General features: G+C 52.0%; 1 protein-coding gene across 2 annotated transcripts in view; it reads left to right on the top strand.

Annotated features, from left to right (window-relative positions):
* The window catches only part of Znf423 (zinc finger protein 423), a 240,012-nt gene that overhangs the window by 89,526 nt on the left and 133,480 nt on the right, over positions 1-17,006 (top strand). Inside the window, exon 1 of one of the 2 annotated variants that reach the window (XM_040735289.1) lies at positions 6,621-7,067. The exons of the other annotated variant lie outside the window; for it this stretch is intronic. The gene's annotated coding sequence lies outside the window, so the exon portion shown is untranslated. Of the gene's footprint in view, positions 1-6,620; positions 7,068-17,006 lie in introns of those variants that run through there. 2 annotated transcript variants of the gene reach the window in all.

Here is a 17,006-nt window from a genome sequence, read left to right as displayed (position 1 = left end):
TATTTATTCCTGTGAGCACATGTCAGCTCAGCACCTTGAGAACCCTCATTACAGTGATGATCAGAACGGGCTTTCCAGGCACTAGGGAAAGGCGGGTGTGTTGGGGTGGGAAGAGAATGCACACACACTCACAGGACTGTGCGCTAGCGTGAATTACACGTGTTTCTGTCTGCCCCTGTGTCTACACTTGTTCATGTTTGTGCCCCTCAGCCCAAGGTTCTCTTCTGTTTGGTTAACTTGCTTTAATTTTTAGTTATAGGGGAGTGAGAACCAGCCAATGGCAGCTGGAGTTTCCCTTAACAAGCTCCAAGTCCAGGGTTGCCCCCAACAGAGTAGACACCAGAGGCCCTCCCTCACTTCTGTGTGTATGTGTGTGGGAGGTATGAAGCTGCCATGTAATTATTTGATGATATACTGTCAGAATTTTGCCTGTGAAGGAATCTTTTCCAAAAAGTGATGATGAAGAGAAGTTGATGGGGATGAACCTGAAGGGTCACTGGGTGCCAGAACCTTTGGAAGAAGTAACGTCTGCTGTCCTCCTGTCTGGAAGTACCACCTGAAGCCTATCCTCCCTGTTTCTCCAGGACTAGGGCTGTGATTAGCTTGTTTGTTGTAGGTAAGATGATCTGCATAGACTTTGTCAGGTAGGGTAATTATATGGGCCACAGAGGAGGCTGGGGGGGTCTTCACCTGCTCCTGGGAATCTGCCCCCAGGCTCCTGCTTCCACAGATGCTCTGCTGGAATTGGTTTTCCTAGGAAGCTGTCAATCTGTGGCCCAGGGCTATACTTTCCATTTGACTTTACCATTGACTCTGAGGGCATTATGTCCTTATATTTGTGCCTCAGTTTCTTCCTCTGGGAAGCAGGAACAACAAATAGTATCTACATACAGCAGAATAAAGAGACAGCGGAGCCCTGTATTATTATGCCTTTTTTTTTTTTAATGATCCTGAGTTCTAGAAAGCTTACGGCTGTGTTTCTGTGTGTGGTTTAGTGATATAATTTGACCTGAGCTGATACAAGGTTGCTGGTAATATTTTAGGGGTGTTACTATAGAAATATCATTATACTTGGTTGCTCTGGGAACCCCCAAATACTCAAGAAACACAGCATCTCCCTAAAAGGTCTGAACCCAGGCCACGCCTGGCTGCAGGGACGGCACCTGTTACAAGGGGAAGGTGTGTATGGGGAACCTGTACAGCCTCTGTCATTGGATGCTAGATGGAGCCGTCACGGAGCTCCACAGCAGACTAGGTTCATGCGATTGTTGCCTGTTCCCTTCATTCTGTCCCTCTTGGTCATACAGGCAGGGAGGGCCTTCAGCTGCTGCCACTTGTCTTCTTGCCCAGCACTTTCTGTGAGGCGTGGCAGCACCTTGCGGTGACCTGATTTGTGTTTGGGACCTCAAGGAAGAGCCCAGGTCATGCATGCCCTGGGGGTCAGCCTTGAGGTGGGTGCTGTCTGGCTTGTGGCCTCCCGAGAGTGTGGTACTGGAAGGGTCCTCTTCGTAGACTCTTCTCGAGGGTAGCCGTCTTTGTGTCATAGGACATGCCAGGTGTATGCTGCCACCATTTCTCCTGCATCCCCTGGGTGGCCGAGCTTAGCTAATGAGGGATGCTGGGCCTTGCTAGGCATGGGATCCTGCAGGCTCTGGACCATCTTGCGAGCGCTGTGGGATATGAAGCCTCCTGTGCCCGTAAAGGAAGGCAATTAGGAAAACCATTCCTTATATACTGGGTATTGACTCCCCACTAAGACATTGCCCCTGTGTTTCCTGCTCAAGTCCCCCAGCTGACTGTGCAGTTCTGTCTGGACAGTGAGTACCTTGCTTTGGTGCTCTGCGCATAATCCACATGACAGCTCTTAGAAGTGGTCCTCCCCCAACCCCACATTCAAAAAGGAGGCTTGAAACATCTTGCCTCAAGCTGGTATTGCCAGCTAACTATGTTTTATATTCATGTTGGGTTGTGAAAACCAGCAATTAGGAAAATCCCTGCTTTCGATTAATTGTGGTCTACACTGGCTTAGAGTGAGGTGGTGCGCCATGTCCCTTGGGTTCAGAGCTTTTGGGTTGCAGGGGGTTGGAGCACACAGGGCAACGGAGTCTCAGACGGGAGCACGCCTTTGATGGAGAAGGCGTAATGCACAAGGACGAGGGAGGGCTGGAAGGTAGGAACCCGACTCTCGTCTGCCCAGCTTCTTGGCACCACGTTGCTGCCTCCATCAGAGAGTCTTGTGTCTCAGCGACCCATGCCTTCAGCTGAGGTTCATCCCTACATGGCCTTCCTTCTTTGGAAGGAGCCCTGCATTTTTTGGGGGGGCCACAGAAGCAGTTGCCTGGAGGCCAGAACCTGGGAAACCCTGATGTCGGCCAGTTGATAATACCCACTGTGTGCTGAGTTCTGTGCTGATAGCAGCTGCCATGTGCTGGGTGCTGTGCTGAGTGGCTGCATGCCATTGGCCAGTGCCACCTGCTCCCCCACCTGATCATCACTAGACAGAACCCCTGGGCTGCGGCCGCTGTTGCCTACAGTCAGGGCCCCGGGTGAGTGTCCAGCCAGCACCAGCCTCCCTTGACTTTGTCTTTGCTATCCCAGTAATCCCAGGCTTGTCACAGCATCTCGAAATTTACCCAGCACATTCCCAACCATTTCCTTCATCTGACCCCCACTTCAGCCCTGTGAAGGAAACAGAACCAAACACGGAAGCCGTGGTTCAGAACGGCTACACGGTCTCGGGTGTGGAAGCAGAGCCTCCTCCAGGGCCCGATTCCCAGCCTACCCGGGCTGTTGGGCTTGGGTATCACCAGCAATATCTTTCTTCCACTTCTTTTCTGGCTTTTGATGGTGAGAGAAGGAAGTTGGCCGTGTCTTTTAGCAAGTTGGGGTGTGACATCTGTCTGGGTGTTCTGCCTGCTGCCATAGAGTCTGGTGTGGAGATGGCTGCAGGGAGTCCAAGGCAGTGGTCTTGCTGGATCTAAAGAGGAAAGGTTCTTACATCCTGTCTATTGGGGTTATGGCTGGCTTCCTCTCCCCCCCCGCAGAGACGAGGCAGAGGAGACCCCCCCCCCCGCAGAGTCAAGACCATTTCTCCACCCACTCCATTCAGTGCTTGCTGGGGGCCTGTGGGACAGGGAGGCCAGACACTGAACTGTCATTCCCTTCCATCTGCAAGTTAGGGGAGGGACATCCATTGTCACCATCTTTATTGCATGGCCTAGGTTAGAAGTTGTGAGAGGGAGATCAGTTTCTCCACCTGTTTGTCTGGTCAGACTGGGGAACCTGTATAATGTGCTATCTGCAGATGTTGTTTGCAGTGCTTAAGGAAGGGCTGTCCCCGGGGTCTGCTTCCCATGCCACAGCTGCCTCACATGGTTCTCACTTCTGTCAACTGCCTGTGCCTCAGCTATCCTTGTGGGTGGGTGGGGGCATGCCATAGGCCACTATGGGCCACGCTAGCTAAGTGGAAGAGATCCTTAAGTAGGACTGCTGTCAATTCAGAGGGACCTACGGGGTGGAACCTATATCCCAGTCTCTTTTATGAACAACTTGATGGTGTCAAAATGAACAACTTGTTGCCCACATAACAGGCCACAGGAGGAGCCACTTGGTGAAGGATGGTGGCTTGGTGGGTCTGGTGGGAGTCTCCCAGGAGGACTTGGATACCTCTGGGGCACTGTTTCCTAAGGCCTGGGGGCTTGAGTTCCCTTCCACTTCCACTGTTCCAAATCTGATGAACGAGAAAGGGATTCTTGCCCATCTCCTTACTCAGGGGTCTAGAATACTCAGGACTCTGCACTTCTGTGCGGAAAAGGACTGCACATCTGCATCTGAGCTGCATGGTCCAAGGCTAATGAAGTCTGGAGCCGCCGTCAGCATCTGCTATGCCCCTGTGTGTGCAATGTCTGAAAGTAGTGCCTCGTTGGGCCTTTAGCAGCTCACCTTTGGGAGTACTTCTGAGCAGCGTGTACAGCATGGGGCAGGCAGGACCAGAGCAGTTGCCTGGGGAAGCAGACTGGTGTCAGGGCCTTGGCACGTGGACAGAGGACTCTGCCTGTGTCTAGCACCCCATAGGACCAGCTCAGGCTTCTCATGGGACAGAACCTCAGTTTCCTCTTGGAATGTGGAGATGACAACTGAACTGACCGCAGAGTGTTACTGTAAGGATTGGAAAGGCCCTTGGCTGGCTATTTTTTATGCTTTATTTAATGTATTTATAGCAGTTCTCCCTAGATTCAGTTTGTTTTCTAGTGTTTCAGATAACTGAGGTCAACCATGGTTTGTAAGAGTTAATATGGAACATATCAGAAATGAACTGCTTTAGAGGTTTAGATTGTACACCATGTTGAGTGGCCCAGTAGAATCCTGTGCTCACCCAACTTCAGAGCCCACAGGCGCCTCTGAGCATAAGCACAAGGCTGCTGTGTGGCTGGCCTGGAGGCCATGGGAACGTTGTAGAGTTGGGCATTGGTCAAAGAGTTGGCCTTGCTTCAGGGCTGGGCCTAGAGCAGCTACTGGCTTGTCCCTCCCCAGCAACTTCTTCCTGTGCCTTCTTCCTGGTGGCCTCTCCCCTCCCCTGGCCTTTGTTCTCCCTCCTCAGTTGCCCTAATGACTTAGCCCAGGTGGCAAGTTGAGAAGAGAAATGACTCCAGGGAAAAAAGAGTCCTTGCTACCAGCCTGGGCCTCAGGTGTGCTCACAGAGGTCCTCCCTGGGGTTCTGGCCAGCTGGGCCGCCCCTGCCTCCAGCTGTTAGGCAGGGATGGAGGGACTGAGATAACTGTGCACACATGCACCCACATGTGGTGTGTCACTCTGTGCTATGTGTGTGTGTATGTGTGTGACCATGCATATGTAACTGCATGCATGTGCCCATGTCCGAGAACTGTGTACCCAACTGTGCATGTGTGTAGGTGGTTGTGTGTGTATGCATGCTTCAGGCTGGGGTCAAGGCTCAGGACTTGAACTAGGGGCCCGGTAATATATGGTGGGGCTGAGTTACCTCCTCTGCTGGTTGAAACACTTGGTGGAACACAGTCACACACATTTAGATAATTAGAACAGAAGCCAAAGAACAGTTCTGTTCAAAGAGACCCAGAAGAGAGGCCGGGGCCACCCAAAATCTGGGGGGCTACATTCCCTCTCCCCAGTTCACTTGGACTGCAGCCGTCTGTGTATTTTGACCTCATGATAAACCGACATCGGTCCGCTCTCCTTTTTGCTGTGAAGTTTGTTGTGTTTGGGGCCCACTCGGGACAGCAGGCCATTAGGCACTGATTAAATGAGCTAATTTTAATTTGTTCAGTGGTTACAGATGCTGAGACCTTTCCAGGCCCTTTTCTCCAAGCTCTATTTATTTACCCACCCCCACACCACTACTGAAGAAAAAGACCTCAGGTTTTCCTTTTCTCTTTCTATCCTCCCTTAAAAATAAACATAACAAAAAACATTTTTAACAAGAACTAATGCTAGGAATGAGGGCTTGGCCATGCCTCAGTGGGAATGGCCTCCTGAGGGGCCATGGGGCCCGCTGTGTTGAGCTGGGGTTAGGCGTGGGCTACCCACTATGGTCGAGGGGCGGAGGAGCGGGAGGAGGAGCTGAGTGAGGCCCACTCCAGGCTTTCAAGGGCTTCGATCTCCTGGCCTTGGTGCGAAGGCTCCCAGGGCTCTGTTCACCCTGGCAAGTCTTACCTGCCGGGTTCCACACAGAGGTTGCTTTTGCCAGCGTACCTCCCAGCACCCCTGTAGGGCCCTGGTTCCATCATAGTTCCAAGTACTCTTCCGTGTCTGTCACCCCCACAACCTTTGGGGTTCATCCTCTTGCCTCTAACACCAAGGTACTTGGCAGCTGTCAGCTGCAGGCCATGAACCTCTGTTGCAAGACCGGATGAGTGGATGAGTGATTGGCATCCATGTGCATACCTACACATATCTATATATCCGTATGTGCAGATGTGTACAGATGCAGAGCTGGGCCTGCCATGTGCCTAGCTCAGTGTGTCAGGACCTGGGATCCCACCCATTATGAGCTGTTGGCCATGGATGTGTGCAACAGGCAGTCTCCTTTCTCTAAGGAGATGGGAGGTACTCCATCCGGTACTCCGTCCGTGTTGTGTGGAGAGGATACACCTACACACCATACTGTGATGATGGGGTACCCACCATATTCACTCCTGGTTGGCTGTCCTGATTCCAGTCCTCCAGCCCAGCTCTGTCGAGAACCTGCCTGACAGCCTTGCAGAGGGAAGAAAATCACACCTTTAGTGTTTTTCCTTCCCTTTTATATTTATTTAGCTTTTAAACAGCACATTAGACCAAGTGGACCTTGGGCGAAATGTACCAACCACAAAAGGTACTCAGAGATGAATGACTGTACGGTTTAGCAGTAGCTGTCCAGCCCTGCGTCAGCAGCTGGGTCCCCTCCCTGCCCTTGCAATGTGAACACCACCTTCTGCTCTGGCTGGGCACCCTAGCCAGCAGCGGGTCTCCCTGGAGCTGAACAGCGACCAGCCAGTTTCCAGGCCTGGTTTTCATTTGCTGAGTGCTCTTGCCGCAGACAGCACCCCCCCCCCCACTCCACCCAGGGGCCTCCGAAAGGCTGTCCCCCATCCTGGGCTGGCTGACTGGACGTGACTGAGCCCCTTAGCTGCCTGTCTTTAGTTCTTACTTCAGCCCCAAGCTCAGGTCTTCCTCCTCTGTGGTTTCCTAAGACAGAGCTTCCTTGGCACCCCGAGGGTCTGGGCCTCCACTGAGCCAACATCTGGCCATGTGGCCTGAGCTTGGCCTGCTCAGTCTTCTCCCTCTCCATCTGCTGCCCCTCCTTTCCCAAGCCTCTTCCTCTCCCCACTAGCTGGGTTCCCCGCCAAGTCCGCAGCAGGAGCAGCACACCCTCAACCCAGCCTTCCTGGGCTGGCCAGGCAGGGCGGGTGGAGATGCATCCCATGGCTGAGGTCACCCGTGGGCCAGTGGGAAGTGCCTGTCTCTCCCTCGCCTGCCCTGCCTCCAGTGCTGGGAACGCGGGCTCAGTTCTGGTCCTTTTGGCACCAACCACTTGCCTTTTGGGCACCCTGGTGAGCATGGGGAGAGGTAAGGGTGGGGTGTGTGGGAGGGGAGGCACGGACTGACTGACCCTGGGAAGAGGGAAGGACGGATCCATCAGGCCACAGTCTGCACAGGATGCCAAGTCCCATTGGAGGCTCCCAGCTTGTTGGGAGTGGAATGTCTGCTGTGTATCAAATCCAGAAGGAAGAGAACTGGGTTTTGGGGCAAGGGGGGTAAAATGAGCAGACTGTCTGCCAAGGAGAGACTGTTGGCCAGTGTCAGACCTGCTTGGGGCTCTGAGTTTTGGGAATGGGACAGCCTTCAGGATGCTGCTGCTTTCGGGGTCTAACACCATGCTCTTGGTTCTCTGTTGTCCTTCCGTTCTTGCCTCTCTCTGTTAGCTTCTTGTTGCCCCTGCCCTTAGAGGATCCCTGGCTTGTGTCTCTTTTGTCTGTGTGCTCCTGAATTTGGGTACCCCTGAGTGTCTCTTGGACCTTTGGACCTACTGCCAGCCAGGAAGCTGAGGGAGTGCTGGCTTCTGGGTTTGACCTTGCTGCTCACAAAGTAGCATGGCCCATACGATGCTGCCCTCTCTGCTCGGAGGGGTGGCATGCTTGCAGGATAAAAAGCCAGGTCTCTGGACGGGTTCCTGGGGCGTTGCCAGAGGTGAGTGGGGGTGGGAAGTGAGGATTGCTCCTGGCCAGCCACTTGTTCTCCTCAGGAGGGGACTGGTGAGGTCCTTTCTGTTTATGTCGTAACTAGGCTACCGAGATGGCAAACTTCGGTTCTGCAATTACACAGCATTTCAGCAGCAAATTGATAGGATAACGTGTTATTATTGGCTACTGGGTTAATAGCTATTTTGGCAGGAGTACCAATCCTGTGTGGTGTTGCTGGCATGGGTGTAAGCATGGCGCAGTGGGGTAGAGGAATGGTGGGTGCATCTTGCATGGAACAGCAGACTCTGAGGACTCCGGGGTCCTGCCAGCGCCTGCGTGGAGGATACTCAGCCCTGATGAGCTGTTGCCAAAACTAAGACCAGAGAGGGTGAGAGAGCAGCATCAGGTCACACAGTGAGTTGGTTTCTGTAGGGATCTGGGCACAGCTTGGCTTGTGCTGTCTAAAGACAGAACAACAGTACCCTTCATCCCCGGCCCCTCTGGTTTGCATACCTGATCTCTGTGCCTTTAGAGCTGGGTACCACTAAGGGCTTGCTGACCCTGGAGTCCCTTGGTCTGTGAGCCCTACTCCAGCCCCTCCGCTTATTCTACTTCCCATGCTGCTGTCTCACAAAACGCCTCCACATTGGCTTGCTTGGGTTTTGGTGAGCGCGTATGTCGAACCCTCTGTCTGGAATGCTCCTCCTCAGATGCTGCCCTGTCTGTCTCTGTGCCGGCTTAAAGCGTCTGCTCAGCTGTCATGCCACCTTGTCACTTGTGCAGAATGAATGGTGCCTCCTCCTCCACTCGTCTCCTGCTCCTTCTGTGTCCATCAGGTGGTGCCTTCCTTGCTGTGTTCAGCTGAAAACTGGATCCCCTCCTGTTCTGCTGAAAGCGTGCTGAGGGCAAGGACTTGGCTGTGATCACGCCCTGTCCCCAGAGCCTTGGACAGGCTGGCAGAGGAGGCACTGAAGGAGTAGACTAGTGCAAATTGCAGTGTCACTTTAAAAATGGCTTCCAGGCAACAGGTGACTCATTGTCTTTTTTCTTGAAGGATAATTGTCATCAGGGTATCTGGGTATCTGTTATTCCTGTCCTCAAGCAATTGTTCTTTTAGGGCTCATGATAAAATATTTTCTTCCTGCATGTTAAGAGGGTTGAGAGGGGAACAGGTTCTCTGTCATTGGAAGAGACCAAATCCAGTTGCTGAAGGGGTTTAACGAGAGAGAGAGAGAGAGAGAGAGAGAGAGAGAGAGAGAGAGAGAGAGAGAGAGAGAGAGAGAGAGAGCGAGCTGCATCTCCTTCAGGGGTCCTTATATGTTCAGGTTTTGTATTGGGACTCAGTGTCAAGACAGCAGGCTTGGCTTTCTCTTTCACAGGATGTTACTGGGGCGGGGTGTGGGTGAAGAGGTGATAAACTGAAGATGTTCATGGGAAGAGTGATCGGGGACATGGTTTGCTTAGTCACCTTGCTATGCAGTAGGGGTCTTCCAGGCAGTCTCCACTCAGGCTACCCCTTATCTGGACGCATTAAGCCATCATAGGTGCATTGAGTATTTCCTAGTGCCAGGTGTTGGACCAGGATGGTTCACCAATTTGTTGCAGCCAGAGAGATGGGGGCTGTCCCCATCCATCATCCTCTTGGTGAGTTGCTGAGTGGTTCTGTAACATATCCCGGTCCACACAGCTGGCCAGAGCTGGAGCTGAGATTCGAATCTAGGCTTTCTGGCTCTGTCCTGATGCCCAGATGCATCCCCTGCAGGAACAGTGTGGCACGGGCTTGGAACTCTGGGTATTTGGGTGAATGGCTGTAGAGAGCCTGCAGGATGAGTCAGAAGTACCCAGTCTAGTGTCAGTCCATCAGGCCAAGTCCTGGCTGGGTGGGGTGATAACCACTGCACTGGATCAGCTCTTTCCTGGGAAGATGTGTGTGTCAGGGTTTGCTTTACCGTGTTCCTGTAGAGGGCTCACTTGTTTGGGGTGCGGGTTAGTAAGTCAGCATGTTTCTGAATGGGAGTCACATGGAACATGTCTGTGGCACGCACACATTCACCCTCGTATACATTGAGCCTCCAGTGTGTGCAGTACAGAGAGGCAACTGCTTCAGTGGCTTTCCCAGGAAAACATGTGCCCTGCCTCTCAACCTCACGCCATGTCTGTCTCTTTAAGAGGAGGGAATCTCCGCTTATTATCTTATTAAGGCTGCTCTGCTCTGGTTTGAACAAATAAGAGCCCCCTCTCTGCCTGGTGATTCTTGTTTTAACGATATTTCTCTAGGGATTCAGGCTTTGGTCAGCGGTGGAGCTGTTCCTTCTGCGCCCCCTCCCCCCCCATGTCCCCACCACCCCCTTACTGCCCTTGCTCACCCCTGCCTTTTTTAAATAAGAGAAGGCAAGTACAGGTCACACAGAAGACTGCTCTAATTGCATTCTGCCACCAGTGTGGGAGTCCCACACTTGGCAGCTGGAGGGACTCTTCTCAGGGCAGACCCCTTGGGCCCAGGCTGTCTGAATAGTCAAGGTCAAAACTCCTCAGCCTCCATCTTACAGGGTCCATCTTGACTAGCTGCTTGTGTCTTCTCTGTGGTAAATATTATTTATCCATAATTTGTTCATTTTCTCATTCTTGCATACAGGTATTCATTCATACCATAAATATAAAATGCCTTCTTTGGACCAAGCCCCAGACTGTAATGATTTATTCACCCACCCACCCATACATCCACTCATACCTTAGTCATCAACTACTTCTTGTAGATTCGGGGGTCACGTGCACTGTCATTAATGCATTCAATCATTCATTCATTCAATCATTCATTCAATCATTCATTCATTCATCAGCTATCCATTGGAATTTTTGCCAGGTACCTGTGGGGGTTCAGGAGTCAGGAGAGCCCTGCCTGTTTACCTAAGCTGTCTGAAGACAGGTCTGAACGCAGAGTACCTGTGAGAATCCTTGCAGCCCACTGGGAGATGCGGCCCAGGAGAAGCACTGAGACTGCAGTGTTGTCAAGAAGTAAGGTGCGTGCAGCACCATCCCCGGCATCAGTCGGCTCTGTGGAAAGGCGTGATGGTACCGCACTCAGCCGATGCCCAGGGGCTGCTCTGCAGCAGGCACCGGGGGGACCTGGTAGTGTCTGGGTGGGGGGTAGATGGCACTCAGACCCAGTGACTCCAGAATTTCATGCAAGCAGGCAGGTGGATACCCACACCCTTCTGGGCTCCGTACTGGGGAAGGTCATGCCCCTGCAACCTCAGGAGCCTCATTTTCCCAGAACATAATATATGCAAGTGGTACCAAAAGCGTCTTTCATGTCACTCACTGAGCCTCGGTTTCCTCATCCCTAAAATGTGCCTGGTGAAAGAAAGACATAGCCCCAGTGCACCCAAACAAGCAAAATACCTAAGATGAACTGTTCAAATCCCCGACACACAGTGCGTGGTGGGGCCCACTTGGGTGGGGTGGGGCAACCATCAATCCTTCTGTCCCAGAAGCTCGACAGCTCAGCAGTAAAGCCCATGGTGGAGGATTTTCTGAAGGCTGCAAGATGAAAATATGGAGAAAATGAAAGTTTTCTCTGCTGAGCACAAAGGCTGAATGGGGATTGCGGGGTAGCTGTGGGCTGGCACTAGCACATCTTAGAGCCCCTGGCTCCCCATCTCTCCTCTTCCATGCCCCATCTTTTCAGAGTCTAGCCACCTCCTCTCTCTCCCCTGTTTCTGTTGGGAGTGGTATGCCATTGGCTGTGCGTCGCTTGTGTGTTGGAGAGGGGAGGGGAATAGTCCCAGAGCTAGGGCAGAGGGCATTCCAGGATTTCACCGAGGCCATTTGTAAGAATGCAGAACCCAATTTTGAACAATTCGTACATTTGGTTTTGGTTACAATGTATTCATTTTAATGGGTATTATGAAAGCAACACATCAATTTTATCCATGTAATGATTTAGGACTGGCCTTAGGCAGGTGGCACCGTCACACCTGTGGCCATTTAAAGGCCAAGCTGAAGAACTGTAGTACCAGGCACAGATCCTGCAAACGGCCTCTTAGTGACTCCAGTATGCAGATCTAAGCAGGACGGGTCACTGCTAGAAGTGACTGCCACCTACCCACACGACAACACACACAGTGCCACCTTAGGCACATGCTTTGGACAGGCTTCCTGACCCTGGAGCCTGAGGCAAGGATGTGGTTCAGATTCTGTGGCCCGGGGGCGGGAGGGAGGGGCAAGCCCTTTTGGCGTGTAATCGCAGCCCACCAGGCTACATTTTGCTGGACCTTAATTCTAGGCAGCATGACTATGAATGTCCTTTTGGGTGACCACTGGCTCCCTGGCTCTTTTCCGTTGGAATCATCTTGTGGGTATTAACTGCCCTGCTTTTTGAGAGGGGAGAGACCTGTAGGTGTTTTGGGGTTGGGACATCAAACTCTGACCCTCAGACTGTTCAGTGTAGCCACAACCGAAGCCACAATGATTCGTCCAAGGAATCACTGCTGTGACGGTGGAACCTTGGTCTTTGAACCTCTCAGTGTGTCCCTCTGGGAAGTGGGTCCACACTGGCCGCGGAGAGTTGCCGAGAGGTACTTTCCACCTGTCACGTCTGTCTACATCTCCGGTAGGAAACTTACATGAGCCAGCTGTGGTTTGTAGAAGAGCCAGGAGAGTCTGGCCCGATGTTTCTCCCACACCCAGGGAACTTAGGAAATTCTGGTGTAGCTGGGTAAGAAGCACAGACAGGAGTCACTTATGCTGTATTCTGGGGATGCCCAGACCTGAAGAGGACAGTGTAATGTTGAGGAGTTGACATTGTCTGGCCTGGCCCCTAGTGTGGTGCTTCAGGGACCAGGACCTGTGTAGGCCCCTCCCCATGCCCTGCCTGTGACCTCCCTCAGGTACCTTCTGTGAGCCCAGAGAGCCCTTCAATGGTCTCTTGTGGAGGGCTGCTGGAATGGAGCCTTGTGGCTTCAGCAGACTGGGAGCAGAGTTGTCTCTTTCTTCGCAATACCTAGGCCCTTAATGGGCACACCTCTTCACGCGTGTGCTCCCTGGAGGAGCCGAGCTATGCTGGCCACACACTCTGCTATCACTAATGCTCTCCTTCAGGGTTCAGGATCCAGGCTTCATCCATGTCTGCCCAGGAATGCCTTGCTGACAGAGGGGTGGGGGAAAGGACTGGGCTGCACCTGGGGTGGGGAAAGACTGTCTTGACAGCCTGTGTTATTGGTCCCATTAGGGTCTGGAAACCCTCAGCCACAGGCATGGTAGGGCAAAATGGGCCAGGGGACCTCATTGCTCTCTCCTCCAGAGATGTGTATAGTCTGCCGAGAAGGCACTGCAGTCTGCACAGGTGCAGGCTGGGAGTCACAGCCTTTGATTTGCCCGGGGTCTGTAGTGCTAGCACTTGAGGTAGAGGCAGGGGTATCAGAAGTTCATCCTTAATCCCAGCACTCAGGAGACTGAGGCAGGTGGATCTCTTTGATTTCAGGGACAGCTTTGTCTACATATCGAATGCCAGGTCAGCCAGGGTTATAGAGTGAGATCCTGTATGAAAAATGAGAGCCCTAAGCAACCCCAGTAAATAAAATGATGTTGACTCTAGTCCCTGGTGAAGCTGGTGGATGGGGTTCTTGTCTTTGCGAGTGGGGGACTTACCTTGGATGCTAATAAATAGAGATTTAGGGCCACCTTGTACCCCAGTGTCCATTATGGCTTCAGGTTTATATGCTCTGTGCTGGAAAGGTGAGGTGGACTTGGGGGAAAATGGAATAGTGTGTCTTCCACCCTAGAGTGCCCTTGAGACTAACTTCCACTTGCTGGTTCTGGAACTGTCCAGCTGCCTCACTTCCTTCTGAGAGAACAGATCCTTCTGTGACCCAGTGTGTGTCTTTTGGGTCACCCTGGCTTCTCTATACAGACAGGGGACATGGTGATTCATTCTAAGACTGGAGGGAAATGCTGGCTGCTGGGAGGGAAGTGGCTAAGGGATTGTGTGTCCCCTCTCTGGGTGTACTAGAGATCCTTAGCGGTGGCACTTCTGTTAAGTGATGTTTTGTCCCTTGGGTAACAAGATCCAGTACCAACCCCAGACCCCTCTAGTTAGATAGTGTGGAAGTAGGTTCTGCGCACAGCTTGGGGATTTCTTAGCAGCAGCATTTGTTGGTCAGAACTGGAGTCATTTGGAGCCCAATAAGGACTAGTTTGTTGTTCTGGTGTCGTGGTGGCTACGAGGTACCGTGGATGGTACTTTTGGGCTTCTATGCTTGATATTCATGGTATTGACCCTCTGGCCTTGCATCCTCTGAACTTCCTCCCATGGCTCATCACCTGCCAGCTCGCTACCTTGGGGCAGTGTGTGCTCGCCCGGCTTTATTCCACTTTCTCCTGAGCCTTCTTCACTTTCTGGTCCTGTGCTCACCTCTTCTGGGAGTTTCGCAGCCTTTGGACCCTGGTATTGCTGCTGTGACTCAAGTGGCATTTCCCCCTGGGGCCTCCCACTTTTCTCACTTAGACATATTCATTCACTTCATTGTTTTAAGTGGAACCCAACACCATTTGCTCTAAATTGATGGGGAACTTAAAAGTAAACGGAAAACATGTGGGCGTAGTGGCGCCACCGCCTGCCTTTAATCCCAGCACTTGGGAGGCAGAGGCAGGTGGATTTCTGTTTGAGGCCAGCCCAATCTCTGAAGGGAGTTCCAGGACAGCCGGAGCTACATGGTGAGACTCTTGAAACATGCAAAGGAAATGAAAAACAAAATCAAAGAGATCCCATGATCCTATTATCATAGCAGCCAAGAACCTTCTAGAATGCCCAGTCTGGATCTTGTCTTCTTCCGTGAAGAGGTCAGAGACAGTGCATATAAAGCATTACTTCCTCTTCCCCAAGACTGCAGAACGGGGTTGAGGGGCAGTCACTATTTCAGTATGCATGCCACTAACAGCGTTTGGACACTCCCCTCCAGTCATCACCAAGCCAGGTGCCCCATGTTTTGGAGAAAGTCTTTGGCAAACCTACCTGTTCCTCAGATCCCAATTTGAGAACTTCCTGCCTCTCAAAATGCCTTGCTGTGTTTGTCTGATCCTGTCTATGGTTGGTGCCGTATAATAACACGGACCTCCCTAGGGAAAACTCTGGGTCTGGACTCTATGGAGCCCAGGGGCATTGAACCACTGTCCTCTGAAGATTCAAGTGAACCCTAAGTGAGGGTCTGTGGCCTGATCATTTTACACTGGGGCTCTTTGGGATGTTGGGGGGTGGTGGCAGAACTGGGCCCTGAGCCGCAGGGCCGGTTACATGGCCAGTAGAGGGCACCCTTGGTGAGCACCATGGCCTGGACACAGAGGCTGTGCAATTAATTGTAGTCTTTCTGCATAAACCAGAGGTCATTCCAGTCAAGTGCCATGGACCTCGGACCCTGAACTCCCTGAGTCCCAAATTTCTAAGCTGTAAACTAGGGTCATACTGAAAGTGGCCATGGCCCAGGATGGCGGTGGAGAGTCCCCTATGTAAAGCTTATGAAGAGTGTGGCACTGTCCTGGCCACAGAGAGAGATTAGTGTGACCACGCCCCAAAGCCAAAAAGGTGCAAGGTACACAGGGGACCTCAGACATTCATATACAGACAAGCGGTTTATTTATTGAGGCTAAGGAGGGACACCAGGAGATGGCAGATGCCATTGGGGAGGGCTTCCTGGAGGCAGTGTCTAGAAGGAAAGCTTGTGTTGGTCGAGATGGAGTAAGCAGAGGCCTTCAGAGGGTCCGCTACCTCCTTCCCTGCAGAGGAGATGGGCCCGTCTGCTCCCTCCATCGCCTCAGGGGACGCAGTTCTGCTTGCTGCGTGTTTGTCCCAGGAGCTGGTGCAAGGGCATACACCCGCCTGCCTCCCAAGGCTTCTGTGGGCTTCCAGACAGTGAGCAAGTCTGACTTCCAGACTCGTGCAAGGGTAGAAATGCTATCCAAACACTCCTAATCTCAACCCAAGGATTGTTTTCTCATGGAAAGCTTCACCTATACTTAATTATTTTAAATTGTTCTGGGTACCAATTAGACTTTTAATTTTGCCGTTCCCTCCAGCGGCTGGAGAACGTATGTGGTTGCTGTTTAATCAGAGTTGCATCTCCCTTCCTTCCTTCCTTCCTTCCTTCCTTCCTTCCTTCCTTCCTTCCTTCTTTCCTTCCTTCCTCCCCCCCCCCCACTTTCTGTGTGGTTCCAGAGAAAACATGGGGATAAGACCATTTCAAGGGTTCCTTCTGGAGGTGGCAGTGCCAGGTGGCTTTGGATTTGAGGTTATCTGGGTGGGGCTATGGGAGCTGCCTCCAGAGTGTCAGTCTAAGTCCCCCTGCCGCCTGCCTGCTTTGCTAAGAGCTTTCTCTGTCTGGAGAACCCGATGCCGCGTTAAATATATGGATTATCCAAAAATTTCCGCAGCAATAGGGTGAGTTATTATTGATTCACAGAGCACGACAAAACATCGCTGCATGAATTAGCAAACAGCTGTTTCTAATTTGAGTTTAGAACGGTACACAGAGGAACTTGTTTCTCTGTTCACTCCTTTCATTTATAATGAATTTTAATCACCGCTACAGGTGAGAAAAATGTAGAAACAAGCTTGTATCTTGTGGAAGAAACAAAGGAGAGACAGATGCTAACAGATTTCCAGTCTGTGATAAAAGGGATGTTTTGGTACACTTTACATGTAATTAGAGTGCAGCTGTCTGCAGTCCCAGGTCCATGAACGTGGCCGAATGCGGGCTCTGCCGATCTCCAAAGGGAGTGAAGAAAAACAGTGATTCAAGCCGAAAGCATGCTGTTTTTTTCTCTAGTCAGCAGGGCGCCCTGTGCACTGGCCTTGACAGGGTGCTGGCTCCTTGTGCAAGCCAGCAAGCAGAGCAGAGCAGTGTGGTTTGCAGGGACCCCTGGACTACCAGCGCCCAGCGTCTGGGGAATCCTGGCAGGCAGATTAGGGAGCCATCTCCCTTACTGACAGGATTGATTCCGACACTCCTCTTTAGCAAGCTCAATCACAGCCAGCCCTCTGTGAGTTGATGAGTGCTGTTTTCTTCTTCTCCTTTTCCATAGTCTGTTTAATTTCTGTGATAAAATTCGAATGTGATTGCAGTTACAATATCAGTGCTAAGTAAATTTGTCTAAGGAATGGTGTAGCCAGCAGGCCGTGTGTTCTGCCAGGTCGGAGGCTTTAAGGGGCAAGATGACACCGCCTCTGGCCCTGCTCTGTGAGTCTGGAGGCCTTGGGACTGGCAGCCTCCCCGGTGCCATGCGGTACTGTGGGTGGGGTACAAGCCATCTCAGGGC

Source organism: Mesocricetus auratus, unplaced genomic scaffold (assembly GCF_017639785.1).
Source record: "Mesocricetus auratus isolate SY011 unplaced genomic scaffold, BCM_Maur_2.0 Super-Scaffold_100045, whole genome shotgun sequence".
Taxonomy (NCBI): Eukaryota; Metazoa; Chordata; class Mammalia; order Rodentia; family Cricetidae; genus Mesocricetus; species Mesocricetus auratus.
This window is presented reverse-complemented; position numbering and strand designations above follow the sequence as displayed.